Below are 11724 nucleotides of genomic sequence, written 5' to 3' on the forward strand. Positions count from 1 at the left end.
AAAATGACGAGAGGAAAAAGCCTTGGGTTGAGATCCAAATACAATTGACAGAATGACAGGATCCATGTAGAAGCCTTGACAAAAGTAACATAAAGCCAAAAAAAGAGATGTCACTTTTGGGATGTTCATGGTGTAAAGAGAGGCATTGAGGCATTACTGCATATGATACAACATTTAGTTATAATGATTTTGTATCCTAATAATAGAGTCTGTTACTCATATGCTTTGGTTTCCTGTACTTTAAGAAATCGGTTGGAGGCATGGAGTTGATGGTTAATATATTAAAGATTTTCCATTTAAAATAATGAGCCATAGGTTTCTGTTAACAATTGTGTGGGTGAGTGCTGATTGTCAGGAACAGCTTACTGACATGGCTCAGGACGTGCCTGAGCCTGTCTTCCCAAAGTACGCAGTCTCAGTAAGATTGTTGTCCCTTGCTTCATCATCTCGGTCAGATTTTCACTTCTTTGTCTTCTAAGATATTTAAGTATCTTCCTGTTCACCTTCAAAAATCTTTGACCTGGGGGGGTGCCTGGGTGGCTCAGTGGGTTAAAGCCTCTGTCTTCGGCTCAGGTCATGATCTCAGGGTCCTGGGATCGAGCCCCACATCGAGCCCCACATCGGGCTCTCTGCTCAGCAGGGAGCCTGCTTCCTCCTCTCTCTCTGCCTGCTTCTCTGCCTACTTGTGATCTCTGTCTGTCAAATAAATAAATAAAATCTTAAAAAAAAAAAAAATCTTTGACCTGACTGTATTTTGCATTCTTCTCATGTTCTATTTTCTGGGACTATAGTTTTCATAAATATTAGAGGATATTTATAAAATAAACTTTAAATGCCAGGCATCCCCATGGATGTACTCTTGACTATTAAGATCCTTCTACTGACACACAGGCAGGATCATTTTCTGTATGGATCTGTATTGCCTATCTATGTTTGCCTCTTAATCTGACTTATCAAACTAAAAGGCCCTTTTTGGATGGGTTATAGAAATGTGTTAATATTTACTAAGTCAAATCATGTTTTAATTTCTCTGTTTTAATAAATGTAAGCAATGAAATATGTATATTAGGCTTCCAATTCAGACAGCTCCATTGAATTATAATTGACAAAGACATTTTTGCTTTAGTCCAAAACAGTGAAATAGTTCTTATTACAAAGTAACTGGACTGATTTTGTCATCTGTAATCTTTTTTTTTTTTTTATTTACCTGTCATGTTAGAAAGAAAATGTCCAAATTGTTAGTTTTACAAAAGGTCAAAAGAGCAAACTGCTAATTTTTCTTAACCTAAATTTTTATGTAAATAACTGCAAGATATTAAAGTCTGAAGGAATGGTTACTAGCCTTAGAAGATTGATGAATTTTTGCTAGTTTAAATGGGAGTTGATTAAGGAAGGACAGGCCTGTATACTCAGGAAGCCTGAAAGAATCCGAGATCCAAACCCTGGTGAAACTTATTTAACTTTAATGGATTAACAATTAGTATCCCCTTTGCCAGAAATATTACCAGATTCATAAAAGATAATATACCATTCTAAATAAAGTGTATGTTCTAAGGAACAGAAGAAAATTATCCCTCTGAAAAATATTAACTGATTTTTATGTGGGAAATCATTTTAAGGCAATGATGCTTTGTAGTAGATCCCTGGACAAGCCGTAGCAGAGGTCACAGAATAGAAAGGTTAGGGGAACTCCGACCCCCTGCCCCATCATGACACAACTGTTTGTTCCAGAGAACTCTGGTCCAGGAAGATAAGACTATAAATCAGTACATTTTACTATTTGTTCAGGGCATTTCTGCAAACTAATTTTGTCCAGGCAAATACTTGGCTTTTTGGGATAAATAACTCTACTATTAGGATAGTAGGTAGCTGGCTTGGGCCAACACCTTGCTTCTCCTTTAACAGTTTACTCATTAAAACACTTCACCGTGTTCACCAATATGAAATTATTGTGTCAAAAGTATCATAGTCATCAGTTACCTGCCATGAAAGACTTGCTTGAAATCTCATAAACCCAGCCACTTAAACCCTATAAATACTGTTTCTTGAAATCTCCCTTCTGAGACACTGCTAAGACCTTGAAAGTACCCTTATTACAGTAAGTCTAATAAACTAAGCTTTGTGTGATCAATATGCTTTTCTGATGTTCTTTTGGAGAATTGACATTGACATTCTTGGAGACCATGAGAAGATCTGGTGGAGAGCCCTTTGCCAACATGGCCCAAGGCCCTCAGCTCTGAAACCACATATACCCTTGAGGCTTGAACTTCCTGTTCAGGGGTCTCTCCCACTATAGCGGTCAGGTAGGTCCTGCATTGGTGCTCAAGTCCAACAGATTTATGGGAAGTCCTTTCTGAGAAACAGTTTATTTTGTGTCCTGGGAATGAGGATTCCTCTCAGGAATCCTTTGGTGATCTGGTCAGATTTGAAAACTCTTATATCTGGAAGAAGAACTCATTTGTTATCAATAACATAGTATCTTGGTTCTTTTTTTTGTCCTTGTCACTTTCTATTGTGAGTCCATAAGACAAAGTTTGGAGGGGAAATGATGCATGTGGTAGCTTCAGTAGTCTGTCTCTCAATCTATCCCAGAGGGCCGACAGGTTCAGAAGGGCCCATCAGCCAGCATCCTTACTGGATCCATTTTGCATGGACCACCTATTCAAACCTAGTAAGATCTTTCCTCAGTCGTGCCTTTGTTTCTTTGATAATTACTAATTTAGTTTCTTTTGCCTAGAGCCAGAAGTCTCAAAACTGTGAGAGTGGCTGATCAGTCAGATGTTTACAAGTGTTGTAGGCATCTCGGGTCTTCCTTCTTTCACACCCTGGGCCATTCCTGTGCTGCCTTCACACTTTCATTCAGGTGCATATTTCTCTAACTGGCCTAATTTCACCAAGGAGGATTTAGAAATACTGTGGCCACTCTGCGATATTTTTGATATGGACTAGATGAATCATTTAAGAAAACAATTAAATAGGAAGAAAACTTGTGGAGGAGATTCTCTGACTTGTTTGTCTGCACAAGAGGTCACTTTTTTATTTTAAGAGATCACCGTCTCAGACTTTCCTACTTTGGTGACTAGTAAGTACCAACTCTTTAATCATATGGTTTGATTGAATCATTAAAGACCCTAGTTATTGCTTCATAAGCAGTAATGCTTTTTCTTTGGTGTGTATATGTGTAAAAATAGGGTTTCTTTCATCTAATCCTTTTTCTTTCCTTGTAGAGTTTAGGTAATTAGCCTTTTACAGTGAGATTTATAATATAACTGTTTATAGAATAACTGTTTTAAGTTGGCTTCCTCCTGCTTCTTTCCCCTTTCCTTTTTCTTTTTTTAACCTTTGAAAATTTGGAAATGAATCTGCTCATGCACATGCTCTGTTATTATGTATAAATTCTGGGAATATCTGGTGCAGATACAAAGTGAAGACTTTCCAAAAAAGGGGGGAAGGCAGGGAAAGCATTAAATTTTCTGTGCTTCTTTTGTATGTTTTCCCTTGCCAAGAGTGAAATTCAGAAAAAAAGTTAACTGTGAATTCTAGTAATAGACATAGTTCCGAGCCAGAAAGAAAAATTCAACACTGGGAACTTTTGGCAAAACTCCAGTCTTTAAATCTTCTGATATTTTAATCAGAGATTTATTTATATTTGAAAAATTAAGAAAAGATATTCTTCTTAAATAGATAATTCTTTGGACAAATTAGAGTAATTATAGTTTAAAGTCAACATTGTCTTCTTACTAATTGTCTTCTTACTAATTTTATTAACATGTAAAAATCTTTAGCAAAATATTTTAGAAGAGGAGTTTAATTTTTCATCATTTAAATATTTAAGATTTCCTGAATTATTTCTATGAATCCAATAAATAATCTTTGTTTATACAAATTTTTTAGGGTTAAAAAATAAATAAAACTGTGTTTAAATGAATATATAATGAGACATGTCTTTTGAAAGAGTTTAATCTTTTAAATTGTTATTTTCTGGACCAAAATGTCAATAGTGCCAAAGTAGAGAAACCCAAAATTATAGATCTAGTCTGATTTGTCCAAGATTTAACCTTGATAATGTGGATTTGGATTCTTATATAAAAGTGCTTCTGAACTAAATTCCTCTAGAAATGGTTTTTTAAAAAGACTAACATTTATAAAATATTAAAATTTAGTTTCTTTATTTCTAGAAATTCTGGGACCATTAGATAGAATATATTATTATAACTTATTAACTTGTATAAACCAATCAGAACAGAGCCCTTTCCTTTCATAAGACTTTACAACCTAATTTACTAATACCTCTAGAGATAGGAAAATATTTGGAATCACCCCCCAAAAGCTAAAAACTTCCCTCAGTCACAAAAACAGAGAGAGCTTGCAGCCTTAGGTCTACAACCTCAAGTAAAAGTAAACACAGAACATAAAAACTCCACAGTTCAGATATCAAAGGGTTATTCTCCTCTCCAATGAACAGAAAAATATTTTCTTAATTGGTATGAGTTCACAATAGTCAAACAGAAAAGCCAGATTCTCAGTTGTCTCTTACCTGACAAAGAACAGATCTCCATCATCCCTTTAAGATTACTGAATGGCAAGACCATACAAACAGACTAGCAGTCATTCCTGCAATCAAGTAAGAAACATTTATTGGCTACACACAAATTAAATTCATGTACACACAAGGTGCTCAACTGACTGCACAGTCAAGACAGCCTACAACACCACTCCTCCCTGCTCTTGGCTGTAGAAAGTAACCAACAAGTTTGACCAAGCACCAGAAATACAAAAAATTCAGGAGGGAGAAAGAAAGAAAGGAAGGAAGAAAGAAAAGAGAAAGGCTGTAGAAACTGTGAGTCAGCAAAGATAAGTTTCCACAGTTAATTGGGAAACCCTACAGGAGCCAAGGAAAAAACCTGCCTTGGCTAAACACTCCTTGAGTTCACTTCTTGGACGATGGGATTCTATTGAATTTAGCAGATAAGTCCACTTGGGTATCTCAGTGGATAACCAAGCAACATGTTAAAGTACAATGTTCAAATAATTGAAACACAGTTCTCATACACACATGGAATGAACACAAGTCAAATGTTTTGTCTAATTGTTTATTTTATTTCTTTTTCTTTTTTAAAAAATAAATCCCTACACCCAACCTGGGGCTCCAACTCATGACCCGGAGATCAAGAGTCACATGCTTTACCCACTGAGCCAGCCATGCACCCCTTTTGTCCAATTTTTTAAATAATAAAGAACCTGTCAAGAACTGTGAGGGGTCTGAGATTTTATCCTATTTGCAAGCAAAAACATTACCTGCCTGCAGTGGCTTCATGGATGCCAGAAGGGAATGCAAAAGGCCTGGGTCAGAGGCAAAGAGAAATTTATTATTTACAGCATAGCAAGCAGCATAAGCATAAGCATATTTGATGCCAGTTCTTCAAACCACAATTTTCTACATGGCAATACAAAGAAGGACAGGTGACACCTGCACATGTAGTGGGTTGCATTCTAGGAGAGGAACTCGGAGCTTAGATAATACACACTGAGCGTCCCTGACCCTCAGCTCCGGAGGGAGACTCTACCTTCCAAGGCTATAGGCAAAACTGTGATTTGTTCTGGAAGCAAATAAATGTATCATCCAAGGCTGTTTACTGTATAAACATTCTTGGAAAGATAATTCAGAACAAAGGCAGTTAGTACCTCTACTCATAAGACACACAGATTTGTGAGAGACCCCTGGAGAATTGTCTCCTAACATTAGCAATTAAAATGTTAAAGCTAATTCAAAAAACATTCTGAGAAATGATCTATTTATAGGTACTTGAGTAAAGTAATGTTAGAATAAAATTGCTGGTTTAGATATAAAACTGGTTACTTCACAGTGAGAAACAAAAAAAATACAACACATTTTGGAAGTTAACTTTTCTATCACACAGAATCTATAAGATAATATGAATTTCAGTGTCTGAGCTCTAATCAAACAGTAAGAAGAATAATAAAACACAGGTGAAAGTGCCAGTTTAATTTTCTTAAAGAATTAAATAAACCTCATTTTAAAATTAAATAATGATCCAATATGACATTGAAAATATATCTGTACTCTCTTGGTTTTATTTCCAAGTTTTGGATAATTCTTCATATACTGTGAACATAACATAATTTGATATCTTTGCATGGAGACTGAGAATATATTTACCTTCACTGTTCACACAGTAAACATCCTCACATTCTCCAAAATCTTACCTGAAACTGTTAGCAAAGACTAATGTCCATAGTTGGCATGGTAATATTTAGAGTAAAATATAATATTATCTAGAATACCGAGATATCTAATTTTCTTTGATAAATTTGTTCATATCCCAGAGGAAGACAAACAGCCTCTTTATTAACTTTATTAACTATATGAATATTTTCAAAGAACAAACTTTTGCTTTGTAAATTTTCTTTATTTTGGTCATTTTCAATTTCATTGATTTCTGCTCTCATCTTTCTTGTTTCTTTGATTTACTTTGGATTTAATTTTTGTTTTAAGGTTTCTCAGGTAGAAACTTAGATCAATATTGTTAAATGTTTTTGCATGTCCAACACAAACATCAAGAATGATAGTTGCCAAAAAAAAAAAAAAAGAATGATAGTTGTCCCTCTAAACATTGCTCTAGTTGTATCTTGCACATTTTGTTATTTTCTTTTTTTCTTCTTCTTCTTCTTCTTTTTTTTAAGTAGGCTCCATGCCCAGCATGGACCCAACACAGGGCTTGAACTTACAACCCTGAGATCAAGACCTGAGCTAAGATCAAGAGTGGGATGCTTAACTGACTGAGCCCTCCATGTGCCCCACACATCTTGCATAGTTTAATAAGGAGTCTTTTCATTATTATTTAGCTCAAAATATTTTAGGTTTTTATTGTAATTTCCTCTTTGCCCCATGGTTTATTTAGAAGTGTAATTTCCAAATACTTGAAGAGTTCCTAGGTATTTTTTGTTAGTATATTCTGCTTTTAGTCAACCTTGTTGGAGTATAATTTTTGTACCAAAAACTGCACTTGATTCAAGTATACAATTTGATGACTTTAACAGATATGCAACTCTCATGATATCACTGACAATAAAGATGCTGAACTTTTCCATCAACCCCCAAATTTCCTCATGCTCCTTTGTAATTTATTACCTCCCTGCAGTGGATAGGTTAAAATTATTTAAAAGGCCTACTATGTAGATAATAATTTAAAAAACCCTATTGTGGTATATTAATATATAATGTAGACCTCAAAAAAAGAAATATTACCCAGGATAAAGAAAGATAAATGATGATCATCCAAATAAACATGGAACATTCTCCTAATAGACATACTATGGGTTATATAAGAAATCTCAGAAAATCAAGAAAAAATGAAATCTTACAAAATGAAAAAGAGAAATACAATCCCTGACAATCAGGAGAGATAGCCTGGCATGTTTCCTGAGGAAAAACAAAATAGATTTGTTGTAAAGTTCAGTTTGTTCCAGAATATTAAAAAACACAGTGAAAGATAAAACTTGAGTGTGTATAGCAAGTTATAGAAGGTTTGATGAAAGTGAATTTTATTTGCCATTCTTTACAATATCTGAGTCTGAAAGAAAACAGATAAAATATGTTAAGATTTTAGCAAATTTTCCTGAATTTTGATGTTTATTTATTAATATATGTTAATACCCTTTACTGCCAAAGACTAAATTTATGTAATACTAGAATTTTATTTTCTCCCTGTGAAAATATAAATTGATCTTGAAATATTTAGTCACTTTTAACAAGACTAATAAAAGATTATTTTTTACCTTCTGTATAATCTGAAAATTTAGCAGAAATTCTGTATATCACCAAAATAATTTCCTGTAATTTATACTACCTTTATTATATTCTGGATAACTTCAAAAAAAGTACCTCTCTTCAGAACAGCAAAAGTTCCTGAAAATTTTGTAAACTTCTTCTCTTTTTATTGTATATTGTTGTCACTTAGATTTATGTGTAGTTAGTCTATAACTTGTCATTGCTCACAGGTAATTGTGTTTTTATCTCAATCAAATGACCAAATCTTTTCATATAATTCTTTACTTTACTTCCTTGAGATCAAATCCTAAATTCAGGAAAATAAAATTTTAGGGTGTCTTTTTCATTTTTTTTATTGTGATAAAATATGCATAACATAAAAGGTACCATCGTAACCATTTTTAAGTGTACTCTAAGTACTTTGACATTGTGCAACCATTGCCACCATCCATTTCCAGAACTTTTTTATCTTGGCCATCTGAAACTTTATACCCATTAAACAATATCTCCATCCTTTGTAGCTCCTGGCAACCACAATGCTGTTCTCTGTCTTTATGAATTTGACCGCTCTAAATAGCTCATGTAAGTAGAATCACGTAACAGTTGTCATATTGTGACTCATTTATCTCACTTACAATGCCTTCAAGGTTCATTCATCCACATGGAGCACGTGTCAGAATTTTCTTGCTTTTTAACCCTGAATAATATTCCATCTTATGTATTCCATGTTTTGTTTATGCCCCTCCTCCTTCAATGGACACGTGGATTGTTTTCACCAATGCTGCTATGAATATGAGTGTACAGATATCTTTTCAAGACCTTGCTTTGAAATCCTTGGGGTGTATATTGAGAAGTGGGTGTGCTGGATTATATGGTAATTCTGTTTCTTTTCTTTTTCTTTTTTTTTTAAAGGAACCACCATACCAATCTTCGTAGTGGCTGTACCATTACATATTTGCACCAGGAACATCAGGTGTTCCACTTTCTCCAATCCTTGCTCACACTTGTTACTTTCTGTTTCCTGAAAACAGCTATCCTAATGGTTGGGAAATTATATCTCATTGTACTTTTAATTTACATTTTTCTTCAATGATTAATGATTTGAACATTTGTCAGTGCTTATTGGCCATTGGTGTATTTTCCTTAGAGAACTGTCAATTCAATTTTGTTGTCCATTTTTAAATCTGATTTTTTTTGGTTGTTGTTGAATAGTAGGAGTTCTTTATGTATTTCAGTGTATTAAGCCCTAATTAAGATATATGATCTGCAAATATTTCCTCCCATTTCATGGGTTTCCTTTTCACTTTGTTGACGTGTGTTTTTTTGCACAAAAGTTTTTAAAGTTTGATATAGTCCAATTTATTTTTTCTTTTGTTATCTAAGCTTTTGGTGTCATATCCAAGCTACCATTGTGCCAAATCCAATGTCATGAAGCTTTTTCCTTATTTTTCTTCTAACAGTTTTGATTAAGTTAATCTCTTGTATATGGTATAATATTAGAATTCAACTTCATTCTTTGTATGAGAATATTAGCTGAAAAAACATGAATGCTTTACAAACTTGCATGTCATACTAGTGCAGAAGCTATGCTATCTTCTCTACATCATTCCAATTTTGGTATATGTGCTGCCGAAACAAGCACTAGATGTCTTTTTAAATTAAAATTAAAATTATCTTTGAAATTTTCAAAGAGTCCCTGTAAAATCACAATGATTTATACATTTACCTTATAAAAAGAGAGATGCCAGAAATACTTTAGGTTGCCCTGATATAATCTATATATCTGAATTAGCTTGTTACTATATAAGAAATTTATGGGAAAAATTGTCAAATGAAAGGATAAGTTTGTACAGATAAAATGTTATTCATATAAATTTTCTAAGATTGTATATCGTATAAAAGAAATTGACAGTTTCAATAGATTTGTTAATGCTTTCATTGTTTGTGATATGATCTTATCTGTGGAAAAATTTTGATAAAATTCTTATGAAAGAGTTATATATTACAGTGCAATGGAAAAATTTATTCTCCTCAATTTTGATATTGTTCATTACTGTGATAAATCAGTCTTATCACTTAGCCATACCAAGAAGCAGAACAGCCTGCTTCTTTGATGGTTATAATATAAAAACTATTCTTCACCAGATCCAGAATATATATTCTTAAATAGTTCTTCAAGAGAAAGACTTCAAAAACTTAGTTTGTAATCCATGTAATGAGAAATGGGAAAACAATTTGTAATCCATGTATTCTGATGTAATTACTATACCCCAAAGAAACTATTTTATTGGTGGAAAAAATTTCAAAAATAAGCCTGAAAACACTGTTTTTGCCTCATCAATGGAAAAAAAATTTTTAAACAAACCAGCACAGTTTTTGAAGATTATGCTAAAATTGAAAAGCCATGAAAGATGTTTTTGCTCTTTTTGATGTATAACATGTAGTTACACATTAATATGTATCTTTAACTTATATTCAGTTCCAAAATAAAACATATTTCATTTTAAATATTATTATTATTTTTAAAAGATTTTATTTATTTCTTTTACAGACAAGTAGGCAGAGAGGCAGGCAGAGAGAGAGAGGAAGAAGTGGGCTCCCCTTGAGCAGAGAGCCCCATGTGGGCTCGATCCCAGGACCCTGGTATCATGACCCGAGCCGAAGGCAGAGGCTTTAACCCACTGAGTCACCCAAGTGCCCCTCATTTTAAATATTATTCTTGACAAAGTAGGTTTTGTCTTACATAATTCAAAGGAAATTAAGCATTTTTTTTCTTACTGAATAAGGTGTCTAAACTTACCCTATATGTTTTAAAAATTATGAGATATTATAATTTTAAATATTTTAACATTAAAATTATTATTGAAAGTAAATATTAGATTTTATTCTTTGTTGATATGCTAATTTAAAAATTTTCACTTAAGTTCACTCTTATTTTGTACACACAAAAATGGACAAAATAATTTTTTACAGCATAGAGAGTTTATATGTAAAAGATTAGAAAATGTTGGGCTGGGTAATTATGTACTAGTTTATAGATAATTTTCTTAATGAAAGCTAATAGGTCTACATTAGTTAAAACATAATTTTATAATAACTTGATAAAAAGGGAAAAATTTTTAGTAGATATTTACATAAATTCTAATTGTGATTAGGCAGTCATAAGAATCATATCTGTGTTAAACTACCATTTAGAAATATTGAAGTTGCTCAACTTAAAATTTTTACTGACTTTTAAAATTGTTTTAAAAGAGTATTTTGACATTTTATCTGTTTTATAAGGCAGCTAGATAAAAATGGACATTCTTAACAATGTTTACATAGTAACAATTTAGCAGCTAAAAATGGAAACATATACAACCTTTGTAGTTTCAACTTCAATAGGGACAGAATAAACCCTCTTTCTTTTTCTCTAGTCTGTGGTCCTGGTAAATTAAAATATTTTGCTAGTGGCATACTTAATATGCCTGAGGCTTTCAAAAACGTTAAAGCCTTCTATTATTTATGACACTTACACAAGTACTGGGAAGGCTTCTGAGCCTTCAAAAGAGTATTATTTTTAATCATTTTATGTGTGCAGTCAAACTTCAGGAAACAGGTACGTTTGAGAATACTTTCAGTATCATCTTAGCATTGTTGGGTATCCCTCCACCTTTAGAACTTCTTTGTGGACACCTCTTTATGACTTTTTATTTTATATCATACAAGATTCCTGCATGTGCCTTCTGGATTCCAAACAGAAGTTCAAGGTATCATCCTGAAATTCATGGATTTACATGGGGCATTTTTTTTTTCCACTCTTGAATTTGTATATTCAGATTGTGTGTGGGATTTCTGGGCTACGGTTTGTCCTGTTTATGTTGCCACAAGAGTATACAAGAGTGGACACTGAAGTGGGCACCTGCCAGAGGAAACACTTAAAAATAACAACC

General features: G+C 33.2%; 1 non-coding gene across 1 annotated transcript; it reads right to left on the bottom strand.

Moving 5' to 3' along the window:
* Positions 1-9328: 9328 nt before the first annotated feature.
* On the bottom strand, positions 9329-9434 carry LOC116879128. Its single transcript, XR_004384972.1, has one exon. It is a non-coding gene; the product is annotated as a U6 spliceosomal RNA (small nuclear RNA).
* Positions 9435-11724: the final 2290 nt, after the last annotated feature.

Source organism: Lontra canadensis, unplaced genomic scaffold (genome assembly GCF_010015895.1).
Source record: "Lontra canadensis isolate GAN:19392208 unplaced genomic scaffold, GSC_riverotter_1.0 scaffold2, whole genome shotgun sequence".
Lineage (NCBI taxonomy): Eukaryota > Metazoa > Chordata > Mammalia > Carnivora > Mustelidae > Lontra > Lontra canadensis.